This window comes from Eurosta solidaginis, chromosome 1, assembly GCF_040869045.1.
Source record: "Eurosta solidaginis isolate ZX-2024a chromosome 1, ASM4086904v1, whole genome shotgun sequence".
Lineage (NCBI taxonomy): Eukaryota > Metazoa > Arthropoda > Insecta > Diptera > Tephritidae > Eurosta > Eurosta solidaginis.
The window spans coordinates 199,301,425-199,321,310 of record NC_090319.1 but is presented as its reverse complement, the minus strand read 5'-3'; the positions used below and the strand labels follow the sequence as shown (position 1 = coordinate 199,321,310).

General features: G+C 41.0%; 1 pseudogene; it reads left to right on the top strand.

The window, feature by feature from the left end:
• Nucleotides 1–363: 363 nt before the first annotated feature.
• Nucleotides 364–457, top strand: LOC137238975 (U6 spliceosomal RNA; annotated as a pseudogene).
• The last annotated feature ends 19,429 nt before the right edge of the window (nucleotides 458–19,886 follow it).

Here is a 19,886-nt window from a genome sequence, read left to right as displayed (position 1 = left end):
GCGATCCTGCCTATGATGCTACTGGCTGATTTTTCAGCCTAATGTCATAGCCGGCAGGATTTTTCTGGCTGATTACAGCCTAAGCCTTGTAAAAAGAAAAAAAAAGAGAAGGTGTTAAAGTCGGGCACCAATAATAAAAATTGAGGCAATTACGTCAACGGAAAATACACGAAGATTAGCATATTGTGGCAATTACGTCAACGGAAAATACACGAAGATTTGCATATTGTGGCAATTACTTCAACGGAAAATACACGAAGATTAGCATATTGTGGCAATTACTTCAACGGAAAATACACGAAGATTAGCATATTGTGGCAATTACTTTAACAGAAAATACACGAAGATTAGCATATTGTGGCAATTACTTCAATGGAAAATACATTAAAATTGGAACGATATTAGCATAGCCCCAGAGCAAGAATGACACTGATATCGTGAAGCGTACCACATTTTCAATGGTGATAAACAAGAGGAGCATGATAATTATAAGTATAATAAATACACTAGCTTAAGTATGAAGTCATTTCTTTAACCATTATTTAAAAAAAAAAAAAAAAATATTCGGGCAACCTAGCGGCTGCCTATTGACAAGCAAAAATTATATTTTTGCTGTAAAAAAAAAACTTTTTTTACTGCTTATTGAATTATATTCCCAGAAAAGGACATACAAAATGAAAATCAAGTATTTAAAATTTTTTTGAAATGTTTACTGATGTTTTACCAAAATAGAATTTTTTTTAAGCCCAAAAGGGCATAGAAAACAAAATAAAAAACAAAAAGAAAATAGTATAGGAATTAATTTTTAATAATTAAACAAGAAAAAATAAACTGTATTTAACTATTCATCATTTGAAAAAAAAACATTTTTTAGAAGATTTTGTAAGGAAATTAGAAATGTCAAATATGTTAAGTTGAACATATTTTTCCTCAAGAACAAACATTTTTAGAAATAAACCTTTTATAATGCTAACTAAATAAGGAAAAAATAATAAAAAAAATTAAAAGGAATGGTTAATATAATAAACAAAAAAAAACAAAGAAATAAGCATAAATTAGAATTTTTCCACCACCCCCAAAGACACAGGAAAACATTTTTAATTTCTCTTTAATTTTCTCTTTCAATCATATCATCTCTTTAAAATGTCTTCGTGGACAAAAATTAACCCCATAGCTGGTTTCGAGGTTGGAAAAAGAAACTCTGAAACATTGGAGTATAGAATATTAAAATATAAACCACCAACTGAACCAGAGCCAAAATTAACCCAAACATTTCAGATGTTTGGCCAGCAGTTTCAACCTGCGGAATCGTACTATTGATATAATATTAAATGTAGCACCCTAAATCCTCTAAATTCCACCCAATTTCGATAAGAACAGTAAATATTACAAATGAATCACTGCAAAATGCCTCACTTAATAGAAGAATTTATTAAGACAGCTTCATTAGCACTGTCTAAGTTCAAGAATTCGCTAATTCTCAGTAGTAGCTTCCATAGAAGTTAATCAAAATAACATCTATGAAGGATGTCAAGGTAGAAGATTTATACCACAAACTTTTCGCAACATAATGCTTTACAAAAACCTTACGTAAGTGGAAATGTGCTAAATACCTAAAGTTACCACAAGATCGGAAACTTAAAAACCAGCCAGAATGAAGAAAATAAAAAGTCACAAAGAGAACCTTATTATAAATAAAGCGCTTAATAAATAAATTTGCAATTAGACATGTCACGCTCATTTTCATCCAAAAGGATAGAAAAATTGTAGCGTAATACAAGCAACCAGATTGTTGAGGAAGTTATTGACTTAGGACAATATTCAACCAGGCTTAAAAATGTCGTCAATCTAGGACTTGTAAGAGAAAAAGACAGTTGTCCCTTAGGAGACAAATTGGTCAAGAATAATAAATACTCGAGTAAGCATATTTAAAAATAAAATAGGTACCCAAGTTCTCGAAGATGTAATATTTGCGTTAACCCCAGAAGTTATGCATGTGACAAATGTCGACAAAAATTATAGAAATTCTTCATAAATATCATGACGATCCCACCTGGAAAGGCCACCCAGAAAATCGAATGACACATAAGATCTAATAAAAATATTGCTGGAAAATATGAAAAATGGTATAAGAAAAGATATGAAAAATTTTTGCATCCACTTTTGCTCTAGCAGCAACTGAATTTACCCAATCTACTGTATATCATGCACTCAAAGATCCCGCTTTTTAGAAAAAATGTCAATTTTCACCCAATGATGACTGTAACCATCATCTTATTCTATACGTTTTAATTTTAATAATAACAATGCAAAAGCTTTGTTTAATATGAAATAATCAAGGTAAGGAAAACTAAATCTCCTATATTTAGTCGATAGGATATATATAGGGTCCTGTGGAGTAGAAAGTAAGGAAATCTAAATCATTAATCTCCATTATTTTTATTAGAAATATAAATATAAGTTAGACCTGATTCATCTAGGATAACCTCGCATTTTAGAAAGGCCATAATTTTAGATAATAGGATCCTTTATACCTAGTTAGGCTAGATAGTAGATATAAAGAGCCCTTTGGAATAGAAGATATCAATAGGAAAAATATTTTTTTTCACTTAAACCCTTTAGAGTTGTAAACATCGATGATAACAATAATTTTACATTAATCCCCTATAAGGTAGAAGAAATCGATGAAGAAGAAAATACTAATAATAAAAATTATGACACCTTAATCCCATCTAGAATAGGAAATGAGGATAAGCAAAAATTTAGTAGTAACATAGAGAATAGGCAAATAAAAATACACAAAAATATACTTAAATTAGTAGAATAAGAAGATGTTCAACCTACAAACATTAAAATACAAAAGTAGAATTAATTTACAAAAATAGAATACTCATGCATTCCCCAAATGCATAAGCATTCTAAAAAAAAAAGGGAGATGTAGTGTAAGCAGCCAACAATTCAATTTAATCCAAAATATTTAAAACAGTCTAATATTCTAACCTGCTACAAAAATAGTCTAAATGTTCATCAACACATAAAAATGCATTTGAGAATTAATGCTGACACAGCCATTAATAAACAGACGTGTACAACACACAACCAAACGAATTTGAATCACAGCAATTTGCATTCCTGCAACTTGCAAGGTTAGCATTTCCCATAAATTTGCAGCTCATATATGTAGGTACGTATTTTGTGCCGAGTAGTATGTAGGTATGTAAGTATGTATGTTTAAGGTAGTTATGTATGTAAGTATGTAAGTTTAAATGTAAATAGATATGTAAGAATATGTTTAGAATAATCTAATATAAATAGGCTGAATTATTTGAATAAAGACAATTCGACATTCATAATTCAAGCAGTGAAGTCTTCTTTGTTTTAATTGCGTTAGGTACCTTTCTACAATAGCAGCACCCCTTAGTTTTGCTAATATTCGTAACACTGCCCTCCACCTAAGTCTGATCGTCCCGATCAGACAAATCTCCCGATCTAAACGTTGCCAGCCTTTCCAAATGGACCACTTTCATTTTGGTTCGTGGTTTACCGATGGTTTGTATGCTGTACACTACATCGTTGATCCGTTTTATAACTTTGTATGGGCCTTCCCAATTACACTGCAATTTCGGGGACAACCCTTTTTTACGTTGTGTGTTGTATAACCTTCCAAATTAATTGCTTTATCGTATCTGGCTTTCATCTTGTCACTCGTAATCTTTGTTCGTTGCCTTATCAGATCATATATTTCCCTTAGCTCTTCTTCCAAATCACTAGTGGAGTTCTTGACATTTCTCTTCGCATTGGCATCTATCCCAAAGTTCAAATCAGCTGGCAGTCTAAGCTGATAGCTAAAAATTACTTTTGCAGGAGTTTGGCCCGTTGTCTCATGTACTGCCGATCGGTAGGCCACCAAGAATAATGATATGTGTGTATCCCAGTCCTTATGGTACTTGTCTACTACTTTCCTTAAAGGCTCGTCCAATGTTCTATTAAAACGTTCCACCATACCATCGGACTGAGGATGCAATGCAGTTGTCCGTGTTTTTCGAATGCCCAACTTCTTGCACATTTCCTGGAACACAGCTGATTCAAAATTCCTGCCTTGGTCATAATGTAACTCCATTGGTACACCATACCTTGCAACCCATTCGTTTGTAACCACTTCTGCTACTTTTTCTGCTCCTTGATTTGGGATTGGGTATACCTCTGGCCATTTACTGAAATAATCCATAACCACCAGTACGTATTTGTTTCCGCGGTTGCTAGTAGGAAATGGACCTGCGACATCCATGGCGATCCTTTCAAATGGTGCACCTGAAATATACTGCTTCATCTGGCCATGACTTCGTGTTTTGGGCCCTTTCGCTCTGTTGCATACCTCGCAGTTGGCAATCCATTCGGTGACCGACTGACGGCAACCAACCCAATAGAGTCTCTGCTGAATTTTCTCGAGCGTCTTCGTGATTCCAAGATGACCCCCACTTGGACCATTATGCAGCTCGCTGAGCACGTCAGGAATCATCTTTATGGGAACAACTACCAGTTTCTTCTTGCATTTACCATCCTCACTCTCCCATACTCGATGAAGGCAACCGGATATCAATTCTAAACTGTTCAACTGTGCTCAATATGACTTCGAAATGGGACTCTCTGCTGACATCTCTTCTCTGTTTGGTCTTTCGTTTCGTTCGAGCCCTTGCATAACACGTGACAGATCTGTATCTTTTAGCTGACACTTTCTTAGCTGTTCCTTGTCCCATTCATCTGTACATGTTATAGTCATTAGCCGGACATCTATAATGTCTTCTTCAGCCTCGGCCTTTGAACAGTGCTTGCATTCCAAACTACATGATCTTCGTGACATTGCATCAGCATTTCCATGGGTACTACCTTTTCGGTGCTCAATGGAAAAGTCATAGCTTTGTAGTCGCTCGATCCACCGTGCCAATTGTCCTTCCGGATTACGGAACACTGCCCTCCACCTAAGTCTGATCGTCCCGATCAGATAAATCTCCCGATCTAAACGTTGCCAGCCTTTCCAAATGGACCACTTTCATTTTGGTTCGTGGTTTACCGATGGTTTGTATGCTGATCCGTTTTATAACTTTGTATGGGCCTTCCCAATTACACTGCAATTTCGGGGAAAACCCCTTTTTACGTTGTGTGTTGTATAACAGCACCAAATCTCCTTCCTGAAAGCCTTCCGAATTAATTGCTTTATCGTATCTGGCTTTCATCTTGTCACTCGTAATCTTTGTTCGTTGCCTTATCAGATCATATATTTCCCTTAGCTCATCTTCCAAATCACTAGTGGATTTCTCGACATTTCTCTTCGCATTGGCATCTATCCCAAACTTCAAATCAGCTGGCAGTCTAAGGTGATAGCTAAAAATTACTTTTGCAGGAGTTTGGCCCGTTGTATCATGTACTGACGATCGGTAGGCCATCAAGAATAATGATATGTGTGTATCCCAGTCCTTATGGTATTTGTCTACTACTTTCCTTAAAGGCTCGTCCAATGTTCTATTAAAACGTTCCACCATACCATCGGACTGAGGATGCAATGCAGTTGTCCGTGTTTTTCGAATGCCTAACTTCTTGCACATTTCCTGGAACACGGCTGATTCAAAATTCCTGCCTTGGTCATAATGTAACTCCATTGGTACACCATACCTTGCAACCCATTCGGTTGTAACCACTTCTGCTACTGTTTCTGCTTCTTGGTTTGGGATTGGGTATACCTCTGGCCATTTACTGAAATAATCCATAACCACCAGTACGTATTTGTTTCCGCGGTTGCTAGTAGGAAATGGACCTGCGACATCCATGGCGATCCTTTCAAATGGTGCACCTGAAATATACTGCTTCATCTGGCCATGACTTCGTGTTTTGGGCCCTTTCGCTCTGTTGCATACCTCGCAGTTGGCAATCCACTCGGTGACCGACTGACGGCAACCAACCCAATAGAGTCTCTGCTGAATTTTCTCGAGCGTATTCGTGATTCCAAGATGACCTCCACTTGGACCATTATGCAGTTCGCTGAGCACATCAGGAATCATCTTTATGGGAACAACTACCAGTTTCTTCTTGCATTTACCATCCTCACTCTCCCATACTCGATGAAGGCAACCGGATATCAATTCTAAACTGTTCAACTGTGCTCACTATGACTTCGAAATGGGACTCTCTGCGGACATCTCTTCTCTGTTTGGTCTTTCGTTTCGTTCGAGCCCTTGCATAACACGTGACATATCTGCATCTTCTAGATGACACTTTCTTAGCTGTTCCTTGTCCCATTCATCTGTACATGTTATAGTCATTAGCCGGACATCTGTAATGTCTTCTTTAGCCTCGGCCTTTGAACAGTGCTTGCATTCCAAACTACATGGTCTTCGTGACATTGCATCAGCATTTCCAGGGGTACTACCTTTTCGGTGCTCAATGGAAAAGTCATAGCTTTGTAGTCGCTCGATCCACCGTGCCAATTGTCCTTGCGGATTACGGAACTGCAGAAGCCATTTCAACGCTGCGTGATCTGTCCTGACGCGGAATCGCTGGCCATAGAGGTATTTGTGGAAATGTTTAATGCACTCTACCAATGCCAACAGCTCCCTCCATGTAACGCAATAGTTCCTCTCTGGTTTTCCAATTGAACGGCTGTAATATGCAACTACCTTCTCCTGTCCATTGACCAGTTGTGATAAATCGGCTCCTATAGCATATCCGCTCGCATCTGTATCTAGAATAAACGTTGCTCCTGGAATCGGATATGCCAACATTCGGGCAGTGCAAAAACGCTCTTTCAATATTTGGAAAGCTACTTCTTGCTCCTTCTTCCATTCAAAAGCTTTATTTTTTCATGTTAGCTCGGCGGTAATATGTGCACAGCCCAAGGAAACTTCTCAATTCATGCAAATTCTGTGGTCTTGGCCAATCCTTTACTGCCTCTATCTTTTCATTCGCTGTACGGATACCTTCTGTCGTTACCTTGTGAACCAAATAATTTACTTCCTTTTTAAACAGCGCACACTTTTTGGGACTTAACTTTAGACCAGCGCACAGTGTTTCGTGTAGAACAAGCTAGTTGGACAAAAACAAAGTTCTTATTCCAAGAAAAGTGTAATGAGAAATGAAAGAAAACAAACAAAATAACGGGAGTTTTGCTTTTTTTGATATTTTTGCTCATATATATTGAGTAATTGAAGTAAGAAGGCAGGAGTGGCCGTAAAATGCATTGATTAATCTGCAAAATTCTTGTTGAATATTAAGCTTCATATTTCTTTTAAATGAACACTTTTATATAATTTTTTTGATGGATTCTAAGCCAGAAGGTAAGTAAAATGTTTTAATAGTAATTCTTTCGCAATTAGAGTATTTTAAATATATTTAACATTCCGTTATTAAGAAGAAAAGGTATTTTTTCTCTATATTTTTAAATTTAGAGACAAAAAAGTTACATACATCCGCGGACATCCGAGCTAAATTTTGCATATGTTATAGTCGCAAGTATTCTCTAATAGTCGAAAGAAATAACCATTGCGAATTCTTTGCACATCTATTTATAATGTTTTTTTTTTTTGTAGATTTAGTTATCTCTACATATAAAATAGGATGTATGTACGTACCAGCTCCGACGAGATATTTGAACCTTTAAAGCTGATCTACAAACGGCAAAACCAATTCCCAGGTGCAGGGAACAAACACGTAGCCATAAAACACACAAAAATAAACGCGCAAGGTCAACAAGGGCACACCAAAAGCAAAAAGGCGAAGATCACTGACTTCAACCTGCCACAACCTACCGCACCAGTCACCAAGGCATAAAAACAGGTACATACAAAGAAATCCTAATGCAGGTATAACCACACAGGAACGCTACACAAAACAACCCCATTTGGTAGCATCTACGCCAATACCTGAATGTAATATAAATACTGCACAACTTGGATTGATAGTAGATAAACCAAAACCAGGTTTCGGCAATACCAATGACGGCAACACTGCTCGTAGGTTTTTCGAAAATTTTGAGGCTAGTGCTGAGATTACGGGACTGGATGTTATGCTCATCAAAAAATTCGACGACACTCTCCTTCGCGCATTAGCATCTGGGTATAATATAAATATCCAAAGATATGAAAAATTTGCGGTCGAGACTAAAAAACTATACATAGATCTCTATCCATGGTTTAATATGCCTGATACAGTTCATAAAATCTTAATGCATAGTACTGGTATTATAAAATCAGCAATTTTACCTATTGGTCAACTTTCTGAGGAAGCACAGGAAGCTCATAATAAAGATTTGAGACGATTCAGGGATGATAACACACAAAAGCGGTCGCGTGAGCCACGAATAGAGATCTTATGAATATGTTGCTTATAGCATCGGATCCTTTAGTTAACAGTTTTAGGGAGATACCTAAGAAAAAATTTAAAAGTCTGACTTCAGAAGTCTTAAATTTACTGTCCCCCGATAATGTTGAGGAGTCAATAAATACCCCAGTTGTTTCAAGCTTTCACAGTAGTGTTGCTGATGCACATGACTACTCCACAAGTGACTAATCGAACGAAAGTGATGATAGCGAATAATAATATAATTATAAAAGGTAACCTACCCTATAACTTTTTGTTGGATCAGATTTTATTTAATTTAAATCTATTGTCTTTTCTACTTTGTATGATACTATACTTTTAAGTTTTTGTAATAAGTAATTTTCACATAATTAATTTATTTATTCACATTGTTATTATTGTAATTCACTTTTACATTCCTGACTGGAACTATAAAATAATTTTGTAAAAATTGTAGCGCCAGGATAAATACTCATCATCATCACGATCTATAACAAAAACTAAATTATATTTAAAAAATGTTTGAAAAATTCGACGAATTTTCATACAAAATTTTAATTTTTTTTTCCGAATTTTTAGAATTTTCTAGAGTATTGAGATTTGTAGTCCATTCAATTTAAGTACAATAAAGTGATATTCTTAAGTCCTTTAAATTTTTTTGGATCTACATATTTCACTTATTCACATGAGTTACTGTATATGAAATAAGCAAATGTATGCATATGAAGTAAAATTTTGGAAAAAAAAGAACATATGGCTGAAAAAAATGACGTAGTTGTAATAAATTACTGCATATGAAACGGAAAATCTCATAAAATAATTTTGTCCAGCTAGCTTGTTCTACACGAAACACTGTGCAGCGCCAGCTATTCTCTGGAAAACTTCCTCTATGTTTTTAAGATGTTCATCAAAGTTCTTGCCCAATACGAGGTATACCAAGCATGTTTTCCAATGTATTCCTTTCAATACCTGATCCACGAGTCTCTCGAAAGTAGCTGGTGCATTACATAGTCCAAAGGGCATTACTGTAAATTGCCAAACATCATCTCCGACGCTGAAGGCTGTTTTCTTTTTGTCTTCCTCCTTCACCTCCACTTGCCAGTAGCCGATTTTCAAGTCCAGTGTGGAAAACCAATTCGTACCAGAGAGCGAGCCCAGAGTGTCGTAAATTCTTGGCAATGGGTAGCTATCCTTTTTCGTAACGTCACTCAACTTCCGGTAGTCCACGCAAAACCTCATTTTTCCATCCTTCTTCTTTACAAGTACTACCGGTGAGCTCCAGGGACTAGCTGATGGTTCGATGACGCCGCTGTCGCTCATTTCTTGTATAATTTGACTCACAACTTTCCGCTCCGCCAGTGGAAAACTACGTGGAGCTTGACGTATCGGCCTCGCGTCTCCAGTGTCAATTTGATATTTCACAACATTGGTGCTGCCTGGTTTGGAACCATCCTGGTCAAATATGTTTTCGTACTTTAGGAGCAGTTGTTTTGCCTTACTCTGATAATCTTCTTCTAGCCCCTCCGTCCATGCCGTGATTTCATTTGAAAGATCAGTATTACTAGATGAAACGTGTTCCTGGAGCTGTTCACATTTAATAATTACTTCAGCCTCTTGGCATCTTCCCAAAATAGCTATTTTGGTCAGTTTGAGTGGTGACTTGAACTCATTTAGTACTCTTACCGGAATACGTACATCTTGTTTTGTCATAGCCAGGGGTTTTCCTACAAGTATGTTCGGTCCTGATTTGTGTGCTGCTTCGACAACCCACAATTTGTTTGTCCCACAATCTCCATCAACCTTTGCCCAGATGACTGCTTCGGATTTTGGTTGTATTTGCTGACTCTCTTCCACCAGCACTCGTTTACTGGTGTAGCCTCTCTCGTAGCCGAAATTAAGTGGTACTTCCATGTTCTTATATCGCATCGTCTTGCTTTGCATGTCGATCTTGATGCCCTGGTCGATTAAGAAGTCCACTCCAATTATGATTTCATCAACAATCTCTGCCACTATAAAATTGTGTACTACCGTGACGCTCCCAATTGCGACTTCACATGATACTTATCCTAGAACTGTGTTGTCTTCTCCAGTGGCTGTACGCAATCTTGCTCCATTCAATGGTCTTATGTTCTTGTTGACTAAATCCATTTGAATAATGGAATGAGATGCACCCGTATCTACAGTCAGTAAACGTTCCTTTCCATCCACATGTCCTCCAATAGTAAGATTGCTTGACCTTCTTCCAATTTGTGAGATAGAGATTATGGGGCATGCAATTGAGGAAGTCAGCTGTCGCCCCTTGCGGCTGACTCGCTTTAGTTTAACGATTGATTGGTCATGGAGATCTGCTCATCTCCTTCAGCTCTGCGTTTACAACCATCCACATTGTTGGAACTGTTAGGGTTGGTGTTGCAATAACGCGCAATGTGCCCTGGCTTTCCACACTTAAAGCATTTGGCTGCATCATTATTCTTCTGCTGCGTACCCTTCAATGCTTCCAAAATTATGTCTACCCAGTCTGGCCTTTCCACTTCCACGCGATGAGCTTTGTATGCGGGCTTACTCAAAAGCGACGCTGTTTCTTGAGTCAGTGCAGTCCCGTATGCCATTTATAAAACTCTGGATTTTTACCCTCTCGGTGTACTCCACGGGTGCGTCCGCATTTGCCAAATGTGCCAACCTTTCAACATCCGAGTCAAACTCCTGCAAGGTCTCATTCGCTCTTTGGTGACGGTTTTGCAACTCAATTTGGAATATCTGTTTTCTATGCTCGCTTCCATAACGTCTCTCGACAGCGGCCATCAATGCTTCATAGCTGTTCCGTTCGTACTCTTGAATAGTCTGTAAGATTTCGGCAGCTGGTCCTTTCAATGCTACGAAGAGTGCAGCAACTTTATCTTCAGCATTCCAGTTGTTCACTGTTGCGGTCTTCTCAAACTGTAGCTTAAAGACCTGGAAAGGAACACACCCGTCAAAGGATGGTGTTTTTACCTTTGGATTGCTTGCTGAAACAGCTGGCCGATTTAGTTGTAACTGCTACATACGACCTTTTAAATCATCTACTTCTGCCTGAAATTGAGACTTTTTGCATTCTGCGCTTCTAGTTTTGATGATACCTGTTCCAAAATTTCTGCCGAAATTTCAGATATACGTGCCTCTTGTGCTTCCAATTGAGATGCCATATATGTCTTTTGGTCTTCCAGTTGAGATGACATTTGCAACGTCATTTCTGAAATACGTGGCTCCTGTGATTCCAGTTGGGATGCCATATATGTCTTCTGCTCTACCAGTTGGGGTGCCATATATGTCTTCTGCGATTCCAATTGTGATGACATGTTGGTAGATATTTGTGAACCCATTTCGGACATTTCTGCCGATATTGCAGCCAATATGATGTTCAGGTCTGTGTTCGCCATTGTCTGCGGTGTTTAATTTTTCTCTTCAATTTTTCTTGTTGTCTCGTCCCCATCAGGATAAAAGACATAGTCGTCCACATCAATTCTTTCTGCTTCCATTGCCTCGCGTAGCCGTGCCTGAAGTTCGAGTTTAACGCCGCTTGTATTCAATCCACGGCTCTCCAACTCCTTCTTTAATTGCTTGATCTTCAATTCACTGAACTTTGCCGCTTCTATTTCCAGAATCTACTAGTTGCCATCAGCTCTCAAATTTCTCAGATGTAACTACAACTGCACGATTTTATAGCTTCTCTCATTGCATACTTTCAGAAGTACCTCAGATATATGCATGCGTTTGTGCATTGATTCTCCGCTGCTCGTATACGTACATGATACATATGTGTAGACGCAATTATTGTTTCGTTTATGTAGATACATAATGATTCATCTATGGATGTGTATGATATCACTGTTTAGCATCGGCTTAGAGATAGCAGCACCCCTTAGTTTTGCTAATATTCGTAACAATATTAACAAGTTTATTTATCAACAAGTAAAGGTGTCCAAGTTCGGGGTAACCGAACATTATTTATTCAGCGTGAGTTTCAATTGTACATTTCATTTCAGATAAATTACTTTTCTACATAACACGTGGCACCGCCCCTTAAAAAAAAAAGAACGTCTCCCAATTTCCTCTTACAATAAAACTTGATAAGTGAAATATCATTACTTCAAAACTATTTTTTGCTAAGTTATACGTTATTATTCTTGTCTACCACCCTTTTAAACTTGTTTTATATCTAAGTTGCCGTAGTCTTTAACCGCTCCCGTCCATTTTTACTAGATATGTTTTCTTGCTATAGGGAAAATTTGTGTTCCCGTTAATTTTTCTTCTAGTCATGGCTCACGAAACATAGAAAATTGCTTAGTCATAAAAGGGGCGGTGTCACGCCCATTTGTTTTTTAAATTTTCGGTTTTTCCTATTTGTTGTTTATGGGTGCCTTTCATGGGGGTGTTTGCGCCTTGCACTCACCGGCGTCACCCCAAACCGTCGACTCGTAGGTGTTTTTTACACCCTCCCACCCCCATGTAGGGGCGGAGCCTCCTCGTGGTGGCACCTGGTAACGCTTCGGCGGCTCTCCCCTTCTCCTTAATGTGCTGGATCAAGGTGTTATATGACCCGTGCCGAGGATCAGCCTGGCTGGGGGCCCATAAATAGCCCAGTCGTTAACGGAGTGCATCGAATATCGGGCGACCTTCCATGCTATTAAGCCTTACCCGGACATCGCGGATCTCTGTCCGGTTTGACCTTTCCCCTTCTCCGCTACTCGTGGGATGTTTAGTATGCAGGAAAAATTTTTAAAAATAGTAAGGAGGGCGGCTCTCAAAATAAGAAGTCGTTAGGAGCTTGCTCCGCAAAGGCTACGGCTCAGCCGGGCCTGAAATTAGCTAAGAGAACTCGTCAGAGGTTCGCTGCTTCAGCGGCAGATAGACAGAAAAGGGTCGAGAGATTATCCGGTTAGAGCAGTCCGAGGGCCAGTACCTCACATGGAGGGGGTACTGACCGGGAGGCCATCAGTGCTACTACCGCCCCTCCCTTGGACCCCACCATCAAGCCCTCCACCCAGCGACAAGCGTCTGGTGGGTCGACTGTTGGGGCCTCAGGGAGATGGGGGGGGGGGGGGGTCGGCTATAAGGCCAAGGGCCAATCTAGGCAGGAAAGGGCTGAGGGAAAATCCAGCCTGGGTATTCCAAAGGCAGGTACCTTTCGGGGAGGGCCACCGACCGGGAGGCCCTTGTCGTAGCCACCAGCACGGCTGCCACTCGGCGCCAAGCGTCTGGCGGCTTGACTGCTGGGGGCTCCAAGGGTGTTGGGGTGGCCGGCTCTAGGGTCAAGGGAGTCAAAAAGCGCAGTCATCAGGACAAGCGCTGGGCTGCCCGGATCCTGTGTAGGAATGCCTCCTCGCCGATAAGGGAGGGGGAAGTTTCCGCGGAGGACTGGGCGAAGGCTCAGCGGGACCTTGCTTGGGCGAAGCAGATGTTGCCGGAGTTCAGGCTGGACTGGATGAAGCCTCGAAGCGCCAGCGATCTATGGATGAATCCAACCCAACGGCGCCGAAAAGACCCAGGACGCAGGGAGGCTGGACTCGGTCTTTCGACGAAATAGCCAAGGATCGGCAGATCATTGGTGTTATGGACGAGAGCAGCGAAGATGGCAGGATCCCGAAACAGCAGTGTAAGTGGGTTGAGGCAGCGCTCGCTACTGTGGCCGTTAAGGTCAAAAAAGATAACCCTGGTCCGCCGCCTTCTTATACGATGCGGGGTGGTTCCAGGGCAATATCAAACTAATTGCGTGTGACGACGCCAGGTCGGCGAAGCTTTACAAAGCCGCCGTCTCGCTGATAGGGGAGGTGTATCCGGGTGCGCGCCTCAGGGTAGTGGAGGCGTGTGATATCCCCTCACGACCAAGGGCGAGAGCCTGGGTTCCAGTGACGCCAACGGACCCCGCTGATATCCTGTAGCTGCTCCAGGAGTACAATCCGGGTATACCGACCCAAAACTGGAAGGTGGTTAACGTGGGGAAGACCGAACGGGCCACGATGCAGATAGTCCTGCTGCTGGACAGCGCAAGCGTCGAAGCGTTGAAAAGGCAGGAATTCAGGGTAAGCTACGGCTTCAAAAATATAGGCCTTAAGGTTTATAAGGCTGACGTTGGAGCCTTGGTAAACCTTGCGTCTCGTACGGAGGTGGCTGAACTCCCCCCAGTGAAGACGAGATGGAGGCGAAGAAGCTGGTTGTTACGCTTCGTCAGGCTCGAGCGGAAGCTTGGCTCTCAGAGGGTTGTAATCTGAGGGTCAGCTTCTGGAGGATGGCGATTCGGACGCGACGCTCACGGAGGAGAGCATAAACAAACAGTGATCCGGGTCCTCCAAATAAACCTGCATCACTGCAAAGCAGCATTAGCTGCACTCCTACTGCACCTGTCTTCAGGTACGGTAGACATCGTAGTAGTCCAGGAGCCGTGGATCGCTGGCAATAGGATCTGTGGCCTGCGGACACCAACGTATAAGCTTTATAGCGCTCAGGAAAAGGGCAAGCCTCGCACATGTATATTGGCTAAGTCTACTCTTAATGTTTTTCTTCTACCCAATTACAGCGATGGGGATCTGACAGCGGTCAGCGTCGAGGTGCTAAGGAGGAGTTTTAAACTTGCCTCCTTCTACCTAGCGCAAGATAACCAAGGCTCATTACCACCGGATAATTTCAGGGATTTCATGAGAGCGGCAAATCCACAAAACGATTTCGTCCTACTCGGAGGCGACGCCAATGCTCATCACGCCCAGTGGGGCAGCAGTGATACAAATGACCGTGGTGAGTCTTTCTTTGACTATCTGTCAGGCACTAATCTAAGTATATGATATAGGGGATATGATCCCACTTTCATTACGAGGAACCGCGAAGAGGTCCTTGACATAACACTGGTCACAGGCTCTTTCAGTGACCTGATCGTTTCATGGAGAGTTCTAAAGGAGCACTCCATTTCTGACCATATATATATATAAGTTTTTCTATATCACAGGCGCACGCAAACCCTAAGTACATACAAAATATTAGAAGAACTACTGGGGCTACTATAAGAAGGCAATAGGTAAAAAGCTATCTGAAGAGGTACGAGCTCCAGAAAGCGAGGAGGAGCTAGACGTGCTTGTAAGTAATTTCAGTCAAAAATGTAGGAATGCTTTAGATAGGGCTTGCCCGAATAAAAAGGTTTTGGAAACTCACAAACCACCATGGTGGTCGTCTGATCTTGATAAGCTTAGGAAGTCATGTAGGGCGGCCTTTAATAAAGCAAAGCATGATGGACATGAATCCTCATGGGCTGCTTATAAAGCGAAAATAAATATATATAAAAAAGCAATCCGAAATGGAAATCGATCTTCCTGGAGGGATTTCTGCGGCAGGATTGAATCCACATCCGCGGCCTCCAGGTTAAGGAAGGTGCTATCTAAATCTCCAACTCAGCTAAGTTACGTCCGAAAGCCGGATGGGCACTGGACGGACTCCAGCGCTGAAACCATAAACTTGCTAATGGATACGCACTTCCCAGCAAGTACGGGCGTGTCTTCAAGTATTGTCAGCGGGGGGTCACCTAGTGTTCAGCTGATAAGCGAAATCACAGATGATAAAAGGATAGATTGGGCTTTACAGACCTTCAAGCCCTATAAATCGCCGGGCCGGATGGAATTTTTCCGGCTCAGCTCCAGTATGCTGCCGAACTTATAAGGCCCTGGATTAAAGGGATGGTTATAGGTTGTCTTAGGCTCAATTATGTACCAGTATTGTCAATGTGGTCTTTATCCCCAAGGCAGGGAAACCCTCCACTCTAAAACAAATGATTATAGGCCTATAAGCTTATCTTATTTTCTACTTAAAACGCTCGAAAGACTTCTAGAGGAGCACATCAGGAGAAGGATTGAGCTGGCGCTTCTTTCGCAAGCTCAGCATGCCTATACTAAGGGCAGGTCAACTGACACGGCCTTGCACTCACTGGTATCCGCTATCGAAAGGTCACTAGACCTCAAGGAATGCACATTGGTGGCATTTCTAGATATAGGGGGTGCCTTCAACAACGTTCTCCCGGAGGCCATCACCTAGTCGCTGACCGATCTGGGGCGGACGCGTGATGGTGGAGTTTTTATACAATCTGCTTACGCGTAGGCAGATTAAAACTGAGCTAGATGGATGCGTGATCCGCAGACCGGTCGGCAGAGGCACTCCGCAGGGAGGTGTTCTCTCTCCGCTACTTTGGGTGGTTACCGTCAACCAACTACTGCGCCTCATGGAATCAGAAGGTCACCAAGTGATCGCGTATGCAGATGATATCTGCGGAACCATGCGGGGGAAATTTCCGCAAACTCTTTGCAACCTAATGGAAGGGGCACTATCCAAATTTCGCACTGGGCCACAGCCACAGGCTTGGAAGTCAACCCGGATAAAACCGAGCTTGTCCTCTTCACGAGGAGGTAGAATGCACCAAATCTAACACCGCCAAGAATTGGGGGTACGTTGTTAGCGTTTAGCAATCGAGTCAAGTATTTGGGAGTAATTCTGGATAGGAAGCTATTATGGAGTGACCAAGAGGCAAGAAGGCAGCAGCAGCGCTGTTCATCTGCAAGAGGGCAATTGGCAATTCCTGGGGATTCTCCCCCAAGGTGACATACTGGATTTATACAGCAATTGTGCGCCCGATTCTTCTTTATGGTGCCTTGGTCTGGTGGCCTGCACTAGCTAAAACTACCTAACTTAAAACGCTTCAAAAGGTGCAACGGAGTTCGAAGCTCTGCATCACCGGGGCTCTCGGCTCCATTCCATCTGAAGCACTCAACACAATGCTATACCTTCCACCTCTTGACCTGCTGGCGAAGGAAATAACGGTCATCGCCGCTCTACGCATAAGGGAAACAGGTCTCTGGTCAAATGGATCTAGTGGACACGCAACAATCCTGGGTACGAACGCCCCAGTCCCAATACCGGTGCGCACTGACTACTGCACGCCAAAAAACGTCTTCGCTAAAAACTATAATATATATATAACATCGCGACAAGACTGGAATACCAGACAACATACGGTACCGGGTGTCATCAACATATTCACGGATGGTTCTAAGCTTGACGGGAAGCTGGGAGCAGGCCTCTTTTCGCCGGATCTGGGTCTAGAGGTCTGTTTTCGCCTACCAGATTACTGTAGTGTTTACCAAGCGGAAATTCTGGCAATACACAGGGCTGTGAACGATCTAAGGTCTATGCATAAGGATGGTAAACGGGAGTTTATTTTCTCAGACAGCCAGGCCGCATTAAAGGCCCTGGACTCATTCGTCGACAACGCAAAGTCGGTCACTGACTGCCGCAGATCTCTTAACGAGATGGCTCAGCACTTCAGTATCAGCCTTATATGGGTACCTGGGCACAGGGATATTGAAGGCAATTGCAGAGCAGACGAGCTGGCCAGAAGAAGCACCACCGACCATATCCTTCCGGAAAATGATTCGGTAGGCATACCCATGGCCACTTTCAGGCTTCGTGTGAACACAAGCACTATAAGAATCGCAAATGGACTATGGCCAGCCATATCATCGTGTGAGACATCCAGGTAAACCTGGCCCTCATATGACAAGGGGCGCACAGAAGCGCTTCTGATTTTAAACAAATCAGTTCTATCTTCCCTGATAAGGGTTCTAACAGGGCATTGCTTAATAGGCACGCATGGTGCTAGAATGGAGGTAACGACCTTCGACTATTGTCGCAGCTGCAGATGTACAGAAGAGGAAGAGAGCGTCCAGCACCTTCTCTGTGACTGTCCAGCGCTTAGTAGGCGTAAGATGGCTCTCCTTGGTAAACCTTTTCTACATGACCTAGCTGAGGTCTCTTGCTATGAAGTAAAGGCTATAGCAAAATTTATAATTTCCACGAGGTGGTTTGACCCGCTTTAGGCATGGCAGGGGTCCTCTTTGAGACCGTATAGGGTATGACAATGGGCCCACTTGTGGCCTAAGTAGTGAGCTGTTACCATAGTGTCCAGCTCAGCCCTTACAACCTAACCTAACCTATTTGTTGTTATAAATCCACTTGGGAAATGAAATACCTTTAATATAAAGCTCTTTTTTGCAAAGATATAGCTTATTTTATTCGTCCACGGCCCTTTTAAAAATCTTTTATATAAAGGTGGGCGTGGTACTGAAGAGATTTCGTTAATTTTTCTTCAAAGCATTCTTTATAGTAAAGGCAACCTCTCCGCCAAATTTTGTTACGATAGGTGGTTTATGATTAATAATATTTGTAAAATAGATTTTATCACAATGGGCGGTGCCACGCCCATTTTAAACATTTTTTTCAAATTTTTATCAAGAGTCTCAATATTAGTCCACATGCCAATTTCAACATTCTAAGTGTATTATTTACTGTTTTTTTTTGTTTTTTTGTGTTTTCCAAAATGTTATATATATAAAAAGTGGGCGTGGTTATCATCCGCTTTCGCCCATTTGCAATACCAATCTATTATGGGTGCAGATAAGCTCGTCTACCAAATTTGATGAAGATATCTCAATATTTACACAAGTTATCGTGTTAACGGACAGACGGACAGACGGACGGACATGTCTCAATCAAATTTTTTTTCGATACTGATGATTTTGATGCATGGAAGTCTATATCTATCTCGATTCCTTTATGCCTGTACAACCAAACGTTATCCAATCAAAGTTAATATACTCTGTGTGCAAAGCACGCTGAGTATAAAAAGACAGGAACACAGATACAAAATCAACTATACAGTTTGATGTTTGCGATAGCATAATAAATAATAATAAATTCCAATTTAGGATTAACCGAATGCTACCGGATATTTATTAGAAACTATTTCTTTATAATAATAAAATATTTAAAAAAAGATAGACAAATTTATATTAATGAAGAGTAGAGCCTTTAAAAAAACTGAAAAAGATTTTAATTAATCCACCTTTATTAATTTATCCGGATTTTAAAAAAAAGTTTGTTTTGACAACAGCTGCAAACAATGGGGCGACCCAAGTTTTAAGCCAAGATATAAAGCCTATAAGCTTTGCGAGCAAGATATTAAATGGGTACGAAAAAAGTAAGCCTTAGAAAATGAGTTATTAAATGACCATCATCCTTTGAAATGGATTTATTCGTTAAAAGATGGTAACTCGAGAATAATTAGATGAAAGTTATTATTAGATGATTTTTATTTTGATATAGAGTACGTTAAAGGAATGGAAATGAGGTGGCAAACTTTTTGAGTAGAGGTCAATTAAACCAACCGACTTAAAATTCAATTAAAATTTTTAGAAATAATTCAAATAACGGCAATTCTTTACGACAGCATGACACTGCTAATACGCGTCCAAAAATATCGAGAGGGGTATCAGACGACGCGTCTTGACATCAGTATTAATAATCCGAAGGCGGAAAATAAAAATTTTAACTCGTTCAAAAGATATTAACGAAAAACCCAAAAAAGACCTGCGGGTACCTCCGAAACCGGGGGTGGTTATCTGTAGTATTTTTGCGCAGAACACGTTTCTGCGTTGATGGCCTTTGGCCGCGCTTATAAAAAACGACAC